This window comes from Capra hircus, unplaced genomic scaffold (genome assembly GCF_001704415.2).
Source record: "Capra hircus breed San Clemente unplaced genomic scaffold, ASM170441v1, whole genome shotgun sequence".
NCBI lineage: Eukaryota > Metazoa > Chordata > Mammalia > Artiodactyla > Bovidae > Capra > Capra hircus.
In genome coordinates this window covers 1-12142 of record NW_017215736.1, presented here as the reverse complement: position 1 = coordinate 12142, position 12142 = coordinate 1, and the positions used below count along the sequence as shown (strand labels likewise).

At 48.8% G+C, this 12142-nt stretch overlaps 5 non-coding genes across 5 annotated transcripts; 1 reads left to right on the top strand and 4 right to left on the bottom strand.

The window, feature by feature from the left end:
- Positions 1 to 844: 844 nt before the first annotated feature.
- TRNAV-AAC lies at positions 845 to 917 on the bottom strand. The gene has a single exon. It is a non-coding gene; the product is annotated as a tRNA-Val (tRNA).
- Positions 918 to 8846: 7929 nt separating this feature from the next.
- TRNAG-CCC lies at positions 8847 to 8917 on the top strand. The gene has a single exon. It is a non-coding gene; the product is annotated as a tRNA-Gly (tRNA).
- Positions 8918 to 9680: 763 nt separating this feature from the next.
- On the bottom strand, positions 9681 to 9752 carry TRNAE-UUC. The gene has a single exon. It is a non-coding gene; the product is annotated as a tRNA-Glu (tRNA).
- Positions 9753 to 10249: 497 nt separating this feature from the next.
- Positions 10250 to 10322, bottom strand: TRNAV-CAC. The gene has a single exon. It is a non-coding gene; the product is annotated as a tRNA-Val (tRNA).
- Positions 10323 to 10926: 604 nt separating this feature from the next.
- Positions 10927 to 11000, bottom strand: TRNAN-GUU. Its single transcript has one exon. It is a non-coding gene; the product is annotated as a tRNA-Asn (tRNA).
- Positions 11001 to 12142: the final 1142 nt, after the last annotated feature.

The following is a 12142-nucleotide window of genomic DNA, read 5'->3' as shown; positions in this document are numbered from 1 at the left end:
GCCCAGTTCCCTAAGTATGCTTGCTTTCTGTGCGAGTGAGGGTTTAACCTCTCCTCCCAACTGACTTTGGGAAGCAATGGGTTAGCTCATTCGTCTGTTAACCGAAAAGTTCGTGGCTTGAGCCCACCCAAGGACGTGTCTCACTCTTTTAGAATGTAAATGATGTATGATTGTTTCTGGTCTATGCATTCTCTCCCATGCTCCACTACTACCCTACTCCTCTGTGTCTTGTGTACACACACTCACACACACACACACACACACACACACACACACACACACAAGGACTTACGTCCAGGTAGTCTCTGATCCTCAGAGAGGATCTCTGGAGGAAAGCAGGTTGACTGGGAATCCTAGAATGCATGAAAGAGTAGGCTCATCGTCATCACCCTGTAAACGCCTTTTACCAAGGACATTTCCTCCATTGTTTGTAGCACTCTCTAGTTAACCTTTTCCGTATATTTCTCCAATTAATTTGGTTCTATCCATTTCCTCCTTTTTTTCCCTGCATTTTCCCTCCATTGCATCATAGAAAAAGCAAGAGAATTCCAGAAAGACATCTATTTCTGCTTCATTGACTCCACTAAAGCCTTTGACTGTGTGGATCACAACAAAATATGGAAAATTCTTCAAGAGGTGGGAATAGCAGACCATCTTACCTGCCTCCAGAAAAACCTGTATGCAGGTCAAGGAGAGATGAAACCAGTCAGTCCTAAAGGAAATCAACCCTGAATATTCTTTGGGAGGACTGATGCTGAAGCTGAAGCTGCAAGCCTCATTCCACGAGGCAGACCTCTATTTTGTATTTAAAATGTGAATCTAAAACCTTGGAGGAAAGTGAAGTTGTTTCCGCCCGGTTTCGAACCGGGGACCTTTCGCGTGTTAGGCGAACGTGATAACCACTACACTACGGAAACCACATGACCACTTGTGTCTAGTGACATATTCAAGAACTGCATGTTTGAACACACCTGACCTTCAAATTTTCAAAGGAAGAGGACTCTGAAAACAATCCGTCAGGCAAGGATCTGCAGTTCCTGAAAGGGCCTGATTTAGGGTTCCTCGCCTCTCCCGGGGCGGGCGAGGTCCCTGTGTGCCAGCTTTGCGCCCAAGAGCAGAGGTCGCCTCCCCTGACTCCCCAGTTCTCAGAAGCCTCCGGAGCGGGGGCAGTAAGGTGCGTCTGAGCCCCAGGTTGGCCCCACGTCCGTCAAGGTGGACACAGCCCTTCCAGAGGCAGATCCAGTGCCTTGGAGTCCCTTTCATGGCGCCAGCGGGGACCTGGCTCGATGCTTCCAATCCCACTCGGGAAACAGAGGACCCGCCCTCCCCTCTGCCCCGCCTGACCCGTGCGCTCCTCTCTCGCAGGCCTTTCAGAGCAGCGCTTCTCCGGCGCCGCCTAGCACCGGGGGTTCCTCAGATTCCTGCGTCTGTGGCTGATGCTAGTCCTCTAGTTTCAGTCCAGACTTGCATCACGCTTTCACGTTTAGCAGGAACCGCAGCAAAGACTGAGGCTTGGGTCATTTGTTGAATTCCTTTGCCTACCAGGCCCAGCATAAAGCCGCAGAGGAGCCAGGCGCGGTCCACGCAGATCTAACCGTTTTCATTCCAAACTTGAGATTCTTCTTGAAGGACCGCTGAGTTTTACATTTTACAATGTCTGAAACGCCTCTTGTTTTCCTTTTATAATTTTGCTGTTCAACAGGTCGTGGAGCGCGAGTTTAAGAGAGGTAAAGGCGTTTTGTTTTGTTTTGTTTTGTTTTTCAGAAAGCCGGTGTCTTGAAGGGTCTTCGTATGTACCTCACAGCAGGCAGAGTTTCTTTTCGCTGAAAGGGTTTAATGCAAGGTTGTCTGTGTGTCTGTCTGTCTCTGGTTTCCTTTAGCAGTAGAGCTTCTCAATCTGGGGAATGCACGTGCCCTTTCCTCCAGCAGTGGCTTTCCTCCTTTTCTCAGTGCAGCGTTGCCTTCGCGTCTGAGGTTCACGGGCTCAGACCCCGAGGCAGGCGCGGGCCGCATGCGCACCGGCCCCCAGGCCGCAGGGCTCCTCCTGGTTCCGCGTGGACTCCGAGTGCGGTCGAGAGTGTGAGCGCGACAGCACCTCAAGCGCGCTAGAGGCCTGAGTTCCCAAAGAGGCAGACTTGAAAAGGGCTTTAGATCAGGGCGTTTCTCGAGATTTCGCCTTGCTTTCCTCCCCTGCAGGTCCTAGTTGTCACCTCCCACGTCCAGACAGAGGAGCGGATTCATCGTTTTCTGTCGCGTCCGGCATGCTGACGTCCCACGTGGACGGGACGAGGGTGAGGTGGTCCTCTCCCCGTTAGGGTGGACGCACAGCGGACGCCCGAGGGACCACAGACACACGGCTCCGTGCAGCAGAAATGGTAGGCACAGGGATTTGGGGCCGGCGAGTGGAGCGCGCCGAGGGGACGGATCCATCCCCTGCCCCCGAAGGTGTGACAAAGCGCAACGACGCCCGCCCAACCCCTGGATCAGAGGTTCAGCCTCATCCAAGAACTGGACAAGGTAGGCTCCGCAGGTCGTGAGGGAAGACCTGGAATCCAGGTGTGGTGAGAGGTCAAGCTCTCTTTCTGAACCTGCTAACTTGCGAAGCAGGGGCCACTTGGTACTCAGCTGGTGATGGGCGGGTCCATCTACTCCCTGATCGTGACCTGATTCGGGGGCCTCCCCTGATAGCGGCTAGAGGACCGGCTGCTTTTCCTCCTGGATCAGCTCAATCCGCAGACCTGACACTCTTCATCCTTGTGTCTTTGGCTGGAAACCGCGGTATAGAGTTGAATTCGTTCCCTTTTGTTCTCTGACTCAAATCAGATTGTCCCGCGGGTGTGCTGGATCGTGAGGGAAATCGAAGTGTCTTCACAAGGGACGAACTTCTTGGTTTTCAGAGAATAATAGGTGTCACAGGTAGAGACGATGTAGGGCCCAGATGAAAAGGTGAGGGGATATCAGGCGGTCAAAGTATCCTGCAGTCAGCTTTGTCCTGTGCCCTCCTTGGATTCGCTGACTGTGGCTTGTTCTACAAGGTGACTCAGAGCAGAGAAAGATGGGCTGGTTGTAGGCCCTATGGAGCTTTCTGGTTGTAAGGAACTGTTCCCCAGTTTCTTCATTTCAGTAGCGATCCAAGGACAGCAACACATCAGGCTTCCCTGTCTCTCACCAAACCCTGGAGTTTGTTCAAATGCATGTGTATTGAGTCGGTGATGCCATCCAACCATCTCATCCTCAGCCACCCACTCCTCCTCTTGCCTTCAATCTTTCCCAGCATCAGAGACTTTTACACTGAGTCAGCTCTTCCCACCAGGTGGCCAAAATATTGGAGCTTCAACTTCAGCATTAGTTCTTCTGATGAGTATTCAGGATTGATTTCCTTTAGGATGGACTGGTTGGATCTCCTTGCAGTCCAAGGGGCTCTCAAGAGGCTTCTCCAACACCAGTTTAAACGCATCAATTCTTTGGTACTCAGTTTCCTTTATAGTCCAACTCTCACATCCATACACGACTACTGGAAGAACCATAGCTTTGATTAGACTGACCTGTGTTGGCAAAGGAATATCTCTGCTTTTTAATATGCTGTCAGGGTTGGTCATAGCTTTTCTTCCAAGGAGCAAGCGTCTTTTAATTTCATGGAGTGGTCCCCATGTACAGTGATTTTGGAGCCCAAGAAAATAAAGTCTCTCACTGTTTCCATTGTTTCCCCATCTATTTGCCATGAAGTGATGGGATCGGATGCCATGATCTTACTTTTTTGGATGTTGAATATTAAGCCAGCTTTTTCACTCTCCTCTTTCACTTTCATCAAGAGGCTCTTTACTTCCTCTTCGCTTTCTGCCATAAACCTGGTGTCGTCTGCATATATAAGGGTATTGATATTTCTTGCAGAAATGTAGATTCCAGCTTGTGCTTCATCCCGGCAGGCATTTCACATGATGTACTTTGCATAGAAGTTAAATAAGCAGGGTGACAGCACACAGTCTTGACATACTCCTTTCCCAGTTTGGAACCAGTCCGTTCTTTCATGTCTGATTCTAACTGCTGCTTCTTGACCTGCATACAGATTTCTCAGGAGGCAGGTAAGGTGGTCTGGTATTCCCATCTCTTGAAGAATTTTCCACAGTTTGTTGTGATCCACACAGTCAAAGTCTTTGGCGTACTCAAGAAAGCAGAAGTAGATATTTTTCTGGAACCCTCTTGCTTTTACTATGAATCAACGGATGTTGGCAATTTGATCTCTGGTTCCTCTGCCTTTTCTGAATCCAGCTTGCACATATGGACGTTCTCAGTTTACATACTGTGAAAACCTCACAGTGAGAATTTTGACCATTACTTTGCCAACATGTGAGATAAGCACAATTGTGTGGTAGTTGGAACATTCTTTGGCACTGCCTTTGTTTGGGAGTGGAATGAAAACCGACCTTTTCCAGTCCTGTGGCCGCTGCTGAGTTTTCCAAATTTACGGGGATACTGAGTGCAGCATTTTAACAGCCAAGCCTCCCTGTCCCTCACAAGAGTTTTTTGAATGTTCTTCCCAATGGCCCATGAGTTATAAGTAGTCCAGTCTGTGTGGGGAGATCACTTACATGCGATTGCTTGTCCTGTGTGGTGAGCACCAGGCGTTGTTCCAGGATCCTTTAAAAATGTTCTTTCCTTGGCCTCAGGCACTTTCTTCATAAGGATACCCGGATCATTACTCTGCTGAGTACTTGAGGGAGACCCTTTCATATCCCAGCATTCTCTGTCTCCCACTGTCTCATCACTGGACCTTTCTTCATGTTTCTTTTTTTTATTATTAACTTTTATTTGAGTATAACTGCCTTACAATGTGTTAATTACGATGTTGTGTTAATAGCACAGTGAATCGGCTATACATATACATATATCCCCTCTTTTAGGATTTCCTTCTCATTTAGGTAACCACAGAGCATCCAGTAATTCCCTATGCCATACACTCAGTTCAGTCGCTCAGTCATGTTTGACTCTTTGTGACCCCATGAACCGTAACACACCAGGCCTCCCTGTCCATCACCAACTCCCGGAGTCCACCCAAACCTATGTCCACTGAGTTGGTGATGCCATCCAACCATCTCATCCTCTGTCATCCCCTTCTTCTCCTGCCCTCAATCTTTCCCAGCATCAGGATCTTTTCAAATGAGTCAGCTCTTCGCATGAGGTGGAGAAAATATTGGAGATTCAGTTTCAACATCAGTCCTTCCCATGAACACCCAGGACTGATCTCCTTTAGGATGGGCTGGTTGGATCTCCTTGCCGTCGAGGGGACTCTCAAGAGTCTTCTCTAACACCACAGTTCAAAAGCATCAATTCTTCTGTGCTCAACTTTCTTTATATCCAACTCTCACATCCATACACAACCACTGGAAAAACCATAGCCTTGAGTAGACGGACCTTTGTTGGCAAAGTAATATCTCTGCTTTTTAATATGCTGTCTAGGTTGGTGATAACTTTCCTTCCAAGGAGTAAGCATCTTTTAATATCATGGCTGCAGTCACCATCTGCAGTGATTTTGGAGCTCAGAAAAAGGAAGTCTGCCATGGTTTCTACTGTTTCCCCATCTATTTGCCATGAAGTAATGGGACTGGATGCCCTGATCTTAGATTTCTGATGTTGAGCTTTAAAACAACATTTTCACTCTCCTCTTTCACTTTCATCAAGAGGCTCTTTAGTTCTTCCTCACTTTCTGCCATAAGGGCACTGTCATACATAGCATCAATAGTGTATATAGGTAAATCCTAATTTCCCAATTCCCCGAACTCCCCTTTCAGCTTTGATATCCATACCTTTGCTCTTTACATCTACTTTGCAAATAAGAATCACTGGATTTTTGTCCTGTGAGCTCTAGCTGCCTTACTCTCTACCGAATTTCAGCTTCATCTCCAGAGTCAAATGAAAAATTGACCTGAAATCCTCCTCTTGGTGCCCAGCTTGGGAACTCACTGAAAGCAGGAAGGTGGGCCCATGACAAGACTCATCTTGTTTGTTTGTCACCTCTCAAGGCTTGCTATCCTTTGCTGCCTGATTTCCAGTGTCTTAGAAATCAGTATTTCACGTATTTTTGTGTTTTTTATTCCTTTGGGAGTGGGACAAAGGTGGAGAGTGAGATTTGGAAGGAGGGTTAATCTGATTTCTGTCACTGCACCTTGGCTAGAAACTGAAGGCATCTCTTTATGTTCTTAGTTTTCCCTGAAAAGATGTGCTAATTTATATTCCAGTGTATTTTGCCGACTCAAGGAAAGAGTCTTTTTCTTCACGGTCTTGCCGTCACAAGAAATTGTCAATACACCTGTCTGTTACTCTAACAAAGGGATTTGTGCCCTACTGACTCAACTTAGCGGCAGGTACAACGAAAAGACAATGTGTGCATTTCCCAGAGATTGCACATATTCAGCAGCTAAGCTTCCAAGCTGATTGGAAAGTATTCTAATAATTGTAACTGTTTTCAGTGGTGACCAAGTCATTGAGTCCAGACAAGACGAGCCAGAATGACTCTGGAGAGCCTCTTGCAGAGCAGCTTATGGATTACAGGATGTAAAAAAGCAAAAACAAAAACAAAAACAAAACAACCCCACTGGTCCCAGACATTTACCCTCTTCCCTCCATGAGTTGTATTTTGGCTTTGGTTGGATGCACACAATCTAATGGGGGGTCTCCCTCTGGTATATGGGTGCATTTGCAAGCCCGAGACTCTCTCTGTATGATATCTCAACAGTACGGGGCTACATCTGCAAAAAGTGTCTCATTTGAGACAAATTGTTGCAAGCTACAGAAACCTGGATCCTTAGAGTTCTTGGTTCCCCTTCCACTGATTCCTCAGTTGAAGTTGGTGACGAAAGAAGAGCTCTTCGGATTTTCCGTACTCAGTCGAGATGTCTCTAGGTTCTAGGACATTTCTCTCTGCCCTTTTCTCTCCCTTTTGGAGTTTGTGCCTTTCTGTCCCTTATACTCTAGACCTCTGTGGATCTTACCCACATTCTGTCCTCTTCATCAGTTTTCCGGAACTGTGCATTAGGAGTCCTTCAGTCAGCAAGCACTTAGTAGGTGCTCACCAGGTACCAGGCCGTTCTCCTGGAAAACTGCTGTATCAGGAGTAAAGTCAAGGTCCCACTCCTTGGTCCATTCACACCAGGAGGCATCAAAAATAAGATACACACACACACACACACACACAAATAAGAATCACAGCAGGAGAACAACCTGCCATGTTCTTCTCAGGTTCATCTGCCTGCCAGCACCTAAGGACCCCAGCAGTGACTAAAAAAAGAATTACATACCACATGGGAAAATCGGTGACTTGAGATCTAGAAGGCAGGTAACTAAGAATCAGGAATTTTTTTTTTTTTTAATAAAGGGGTACTTTAGGTAAGCAATAGGTCTTAACTTAGAGAGTCCATGTGTTGTACTCTTCTTCAAGTGATGTATGGCTACATTCAGGAATATCTCCTAAAGGTACTGACACATTCTCTTTAGCTGGTAATCGAGAACTCTCCTATAAAATCGAGAGCTGCCCTACAAAAATATGGGCATTATTATTTCTACTTAATTAGAAATTCTCCAGGCAAAGATTATTCTTTAATTGAACCAATTTAATATCAAAGAACTTAAAGTTAATGATATATCTTCAAATCGCGATTGGAGCTGAGTCGTGTCTGATAAATGCTGCTTAGAATCACACATTAGATGATACCTAAAAACGCTGACCCCAAATTGAAAGGGGAATAATTAAGTCACTATGATTTCTTAACTCAAAAGACTTAATCCTGTTTTAAAAGATTTTATATGGTATATTTAATTTACTGGGACACATAATTTTAAATTTTATAAATAATAAATCTGAAAGTAACCATGAGGTAGTTTTTAGACCCAAATAATTAAAGTAGTGTGGTGCATACCAAGAGTCATCTCTGGGAGCATGACAGGACAAATATTTTCTATGTAATTATACATCAAGTATTAGAATTCTCTAGCGTGTTAAAAGTATTCGAGAGTCATCCTTATTATCAACTTAAATTTTATTCTTGTTTGTAGCATGGAGAGCTCTAATATCTCTGAAGCTAAACCTTTTTTATATTCCTGAGTTACATTTCAGCAAAACAAAGTTAAAGGAAAAAACAAAAAAAGACCCACGTGGTTGCTATTCACTGAGATAGAAAAGGTGGTTCAGAACTCCGCTTTGGAGAGAGGCTGAATGACATACGTGTGGGAAAGCTGGGTGCCTCTGTGCTTGAATTCAGACTGGACCTGGGACTGGGTCAAGGCCAGAACACAAGACTAAGCATTCTTGTCCTAGGGCAGCCACCCAACCGACAGCACCCACACAGCAGTTCTGGGAAGCTTTTGAGAATATTCCCCTCTCTTTGCAGCATTTCCCATCTGGTTCTCCATCCTCCAACCACACGGAAGGATTCTTCCCCTCTGTGTCCTGACAGAACACGTTATGCTCCCTGCAGGGCACAGGGAGCCAGGCAGGAGCCAAGGGGGCAGCTGCACTGCCTCGATGGGTTTCTAGCAAAGGAGCGTGGAAATCCCATGGACAGAGGAGCCTGGTGGGCTAGAGTCCGAGGGGTCGCAAAGAGTTGGGCAAGACTCAGCCGGTGAGCATGAGCACCAGGCGGTTCCACCACTCCGACGGATCCAAAGCACACCTGAGTGCCCGCCAAAGCAACCCGCAGGAGGCCAGAGGGCAGAGGGCAGCCGGCGCCGCGGAGGGCGGAGGATGAAAGCCTAGACCATCCTACAAGCACAGGGCCTGAGTGGCCTGCACTTGAGAAAGACCTGAGTAAACCTCCATCTAGGTTACCCTTGCAAATACTCTCTCTTCAGTGGCATTGGTGGTTCAGTGGTAGAATTCTCGCCTCCCACGCGGGAGACCCGGGTTCGATTCCCGGCCAATGCATTGTGGTTGTCTTTCTTTTGGTCCTCGCTGGTTCCATACAGGAGACCTGGGCTGGGAGATTCCCCTGGAGAAGGAAATGGCAACCTACTCCAGTATTCTTGCCTGGAGTAATCGGCCCAAGGGATGGAAAAAAGTCCAAAAGGACTGAGCGACTACCACACATATAGCTTCTCTACATCCTACAGAGAGCGGATTCCAGGTGCCTGAAGGGCCAAGAGGGCCCTCTTCCGGACGGTAAAGCTGTTCGCTGGCCTTGGAAGACAGGTCCCACAGAAGTTAGCTTTGAGAGGGACGCCAAAACAAAGGAACAATCCCGAGATATCCGCACGTTACTATCAAGTGATGTCATAACTCTCATCCAAAGAAAGAATGTGATGTTAACTGGGCACTTAGGTACAGAATATAGGATGTTCATATTCCTGCAAACTTTTGGTATCTTACAAAAGCTTTTGGCTTGGGATTTTAATGAATTTTTGGAACGGAAGCCTCACATTCTCTTTGAATGGAAATTCTGTTAAGTAAGAGTCTGGGTTTACCATGCCAGGAGAAAAGAGTGGAGGCCAGAGCTGGCCAGCCCAGGCTGTCCATGGCATCTCAGCTCCAACAGCCAGCCTGAGGTCCAGGACCCTGAGGCCCGCACTCAGCGGCATTTAGAAACTCTGTGCAGAAATGTTCTGCACTGGACCTTTAAGCAAAATACAGTCCCGATCTGGGCAGGAAGAGAGAGACTCGTGTGCATGCAGACGCTGGAAGAAAGAAAGCTTTCCCTGACCGGGAATCGAACCCGGGCCGCGGCGGTGAAAGCGCCGAATCCTAGCCACTAGACCACCAGGGAGCTGTAGACAAACAACCTTGTTTAGCCTCTGCAGGTGAAAGGTGAGTGGAAGATGACCCTTCGGAAAGTCAGCAAGCTGGAAAGGCGACGTCGCAGCGGCCCAGGGCTGTGTGCAGCTGTGCAAGGCTCCCAGCCCTGCCCTCGCGGCTCATCGGCCTTCACCTCTCCTTTCCTGGGCGTCGCTTTTGCTCTGGGGCAACGACACAACGTAGCGGACTGGGTCCCTCCTGGTCTAGCGGTAGCGCTGCGTGCTGCCGAGCCCAGGTCTTGCTCTCTTTGTGAACCTCGGTTTTCTCTGTCGTCAGGCTCGGTGATGGGTGGCGGATGATGAGTGGATCCGTCCACCTCCAGATCTCCTAGCGCTGAATAAAGAGACTTGCAGGTGGTCACCACCTCTTCCTCCAGCTGCGTCCCCTGCCGCACCCCGTGCCTTTCGCGCCTGTTGGTTTTGCCAATGAGAAGGCACACCTCCGGGAGGGAAAAAGAGAGAGAAAGCCTGTTTCCGCCCGGTTTCGAACCGGGGACCTTTCGCGTGTGAGGCGAACGTGATAACCACTACACTACGGAAACGCGACAACCCCTATTCCTGAACACTGTATCCATGAAATCCCCAGGTCCCGCCACCACGAACCACACCACCAACTCTTATGACTCAAAGAGGAACCTTGGAGCCCCAGGCTCTCTCAGGCACGGAGACGGCGGCTCCTGAGGGCCCTGCTTTAGGGTTCCCCCTCTTCCCTGAAGTGAGGCCCCTCGGGCCCCCACAGGTGGCCTTCGGGGCCCCGCACCCAACGCAGAATCCTCAGATCCTCAGCTGCGCACCCTGAGTTCAGGGGTCGCCCCCGCCGACTCCCCGGCTCCCGGCAGCAGCAGGAGGCGGGGACGGTGGGTGCGCCCGAGGCCCAGGTGACCCCGAAACCCAGCGGTGTGGAAGCCGCCCCTCCCGGGCTGCGGACCCGCGCCTCGTGGTCCTCTTCTCGGCGCCGGCGATCAGCGCTCCGTGCTCTCAGGAATGACCGACGCTTCCAATCCACCCGGGACGCGCCCTCGCCGCTGTTCCTTAGCACCTGACTCCTGTGCTCTTTCTCTGAAAGTCCGTTGGGCGCATCACTTCTCCGGTGTCCTCCTGGCAAAAGGGGAGTCTCTTTGGTGTTGCCTAAAATGGCACCCCCACCGTCCCTGGGTGGGCTCGAACCACCAACCTTTCGGTTAACAGCCGAACGCGCTAACCGATTGCGCCACAGAGACAGCATTACAGGGTTCACTGGGACTCTCTATGGAGTAGACACTCATTCCCGGGGGTGAGCGCTCTGTCCGCCAGAAAAACGGTGCCACTTCCCTGCCCCTACCCGCCACAGATGCCAGCGCTACCAGAGAAACCGCCATCTAGACCTCAAACCTTCCAGGCCTGAACCAATATAGACCAAGGACTGCTGAACACTCGGCTTGCTTCCCATGATGGCTCTTTCCCGTTTCCTTGCCTACACCCGAACGAATGAGTTTGCCCACCCTGGCAAAGGCCTCCGGGGCAGAGGTTTGGGCTCAGTTCCTGCGTCCACCAGGTTTTCCACCAGAGTGGGCTTCCTTGGGGTTCAGATGGTAAGAATCCGTCTACAATGCAGGACACCCTGGTTCAATCCTTGATTTTGGAAGATCCGCTGAGAAGGGAATCACCTTGAGTTACAGTGGAGCCTGGCAGCCTATAGTCCCTAGGGACACAATGAGTTGAACAGGACTGAGAGACATTGACTTCTCTTTAAGTGAGTATAGCTCGTTTCTCTGAGTGTTTTCTTTAAATGGTTATTTTTACTCACATTGTAAATTTAACAAATATACACTTGTTGTGAGAACAACTTCAGTTCAGTTCAGTTCAGTTCAGTCCCTCAGTCGTGTCCGACTCTTTGTGACCCCATGAATCACAGCACGCCAGGCCTCCCTGTCCATCACCATCTCCCGCAGTTCACTGAGACTCACGTCCATCGAGTCCGTGATGCCATCCAGCCATCTCATCCTCTGTCGTCCCCTTCTCCTCCTGCCCCCAATCCTCCCAGCATCAGAGTCAACTCTTCACATGAGGTGGCCAAAGTACTGGAGCTTCAGCTTTAGCATCATTCCTTCCAAAGAAATCCCAGGGCTTGATCTCCTTCAGAATGGACTGTTGGATCTCCTTGCAACACACAGTTCAAAGCATCATTCTTCTTGTGCTCAATTTCTTATATCAACTCGCTCACATCATACCAACTGGAAACCCATACATTGTAGTTAGACTCGGACCTTGTTGGCAGTAATATTCTGCTTTTTAATATGCTGTCTAGGTTGGTGCTAACTTTCTTCCAAGAGTAGCATTTTTTAAATATCAATGGTGCAGTGACGATATGCGGTGTTTTGGA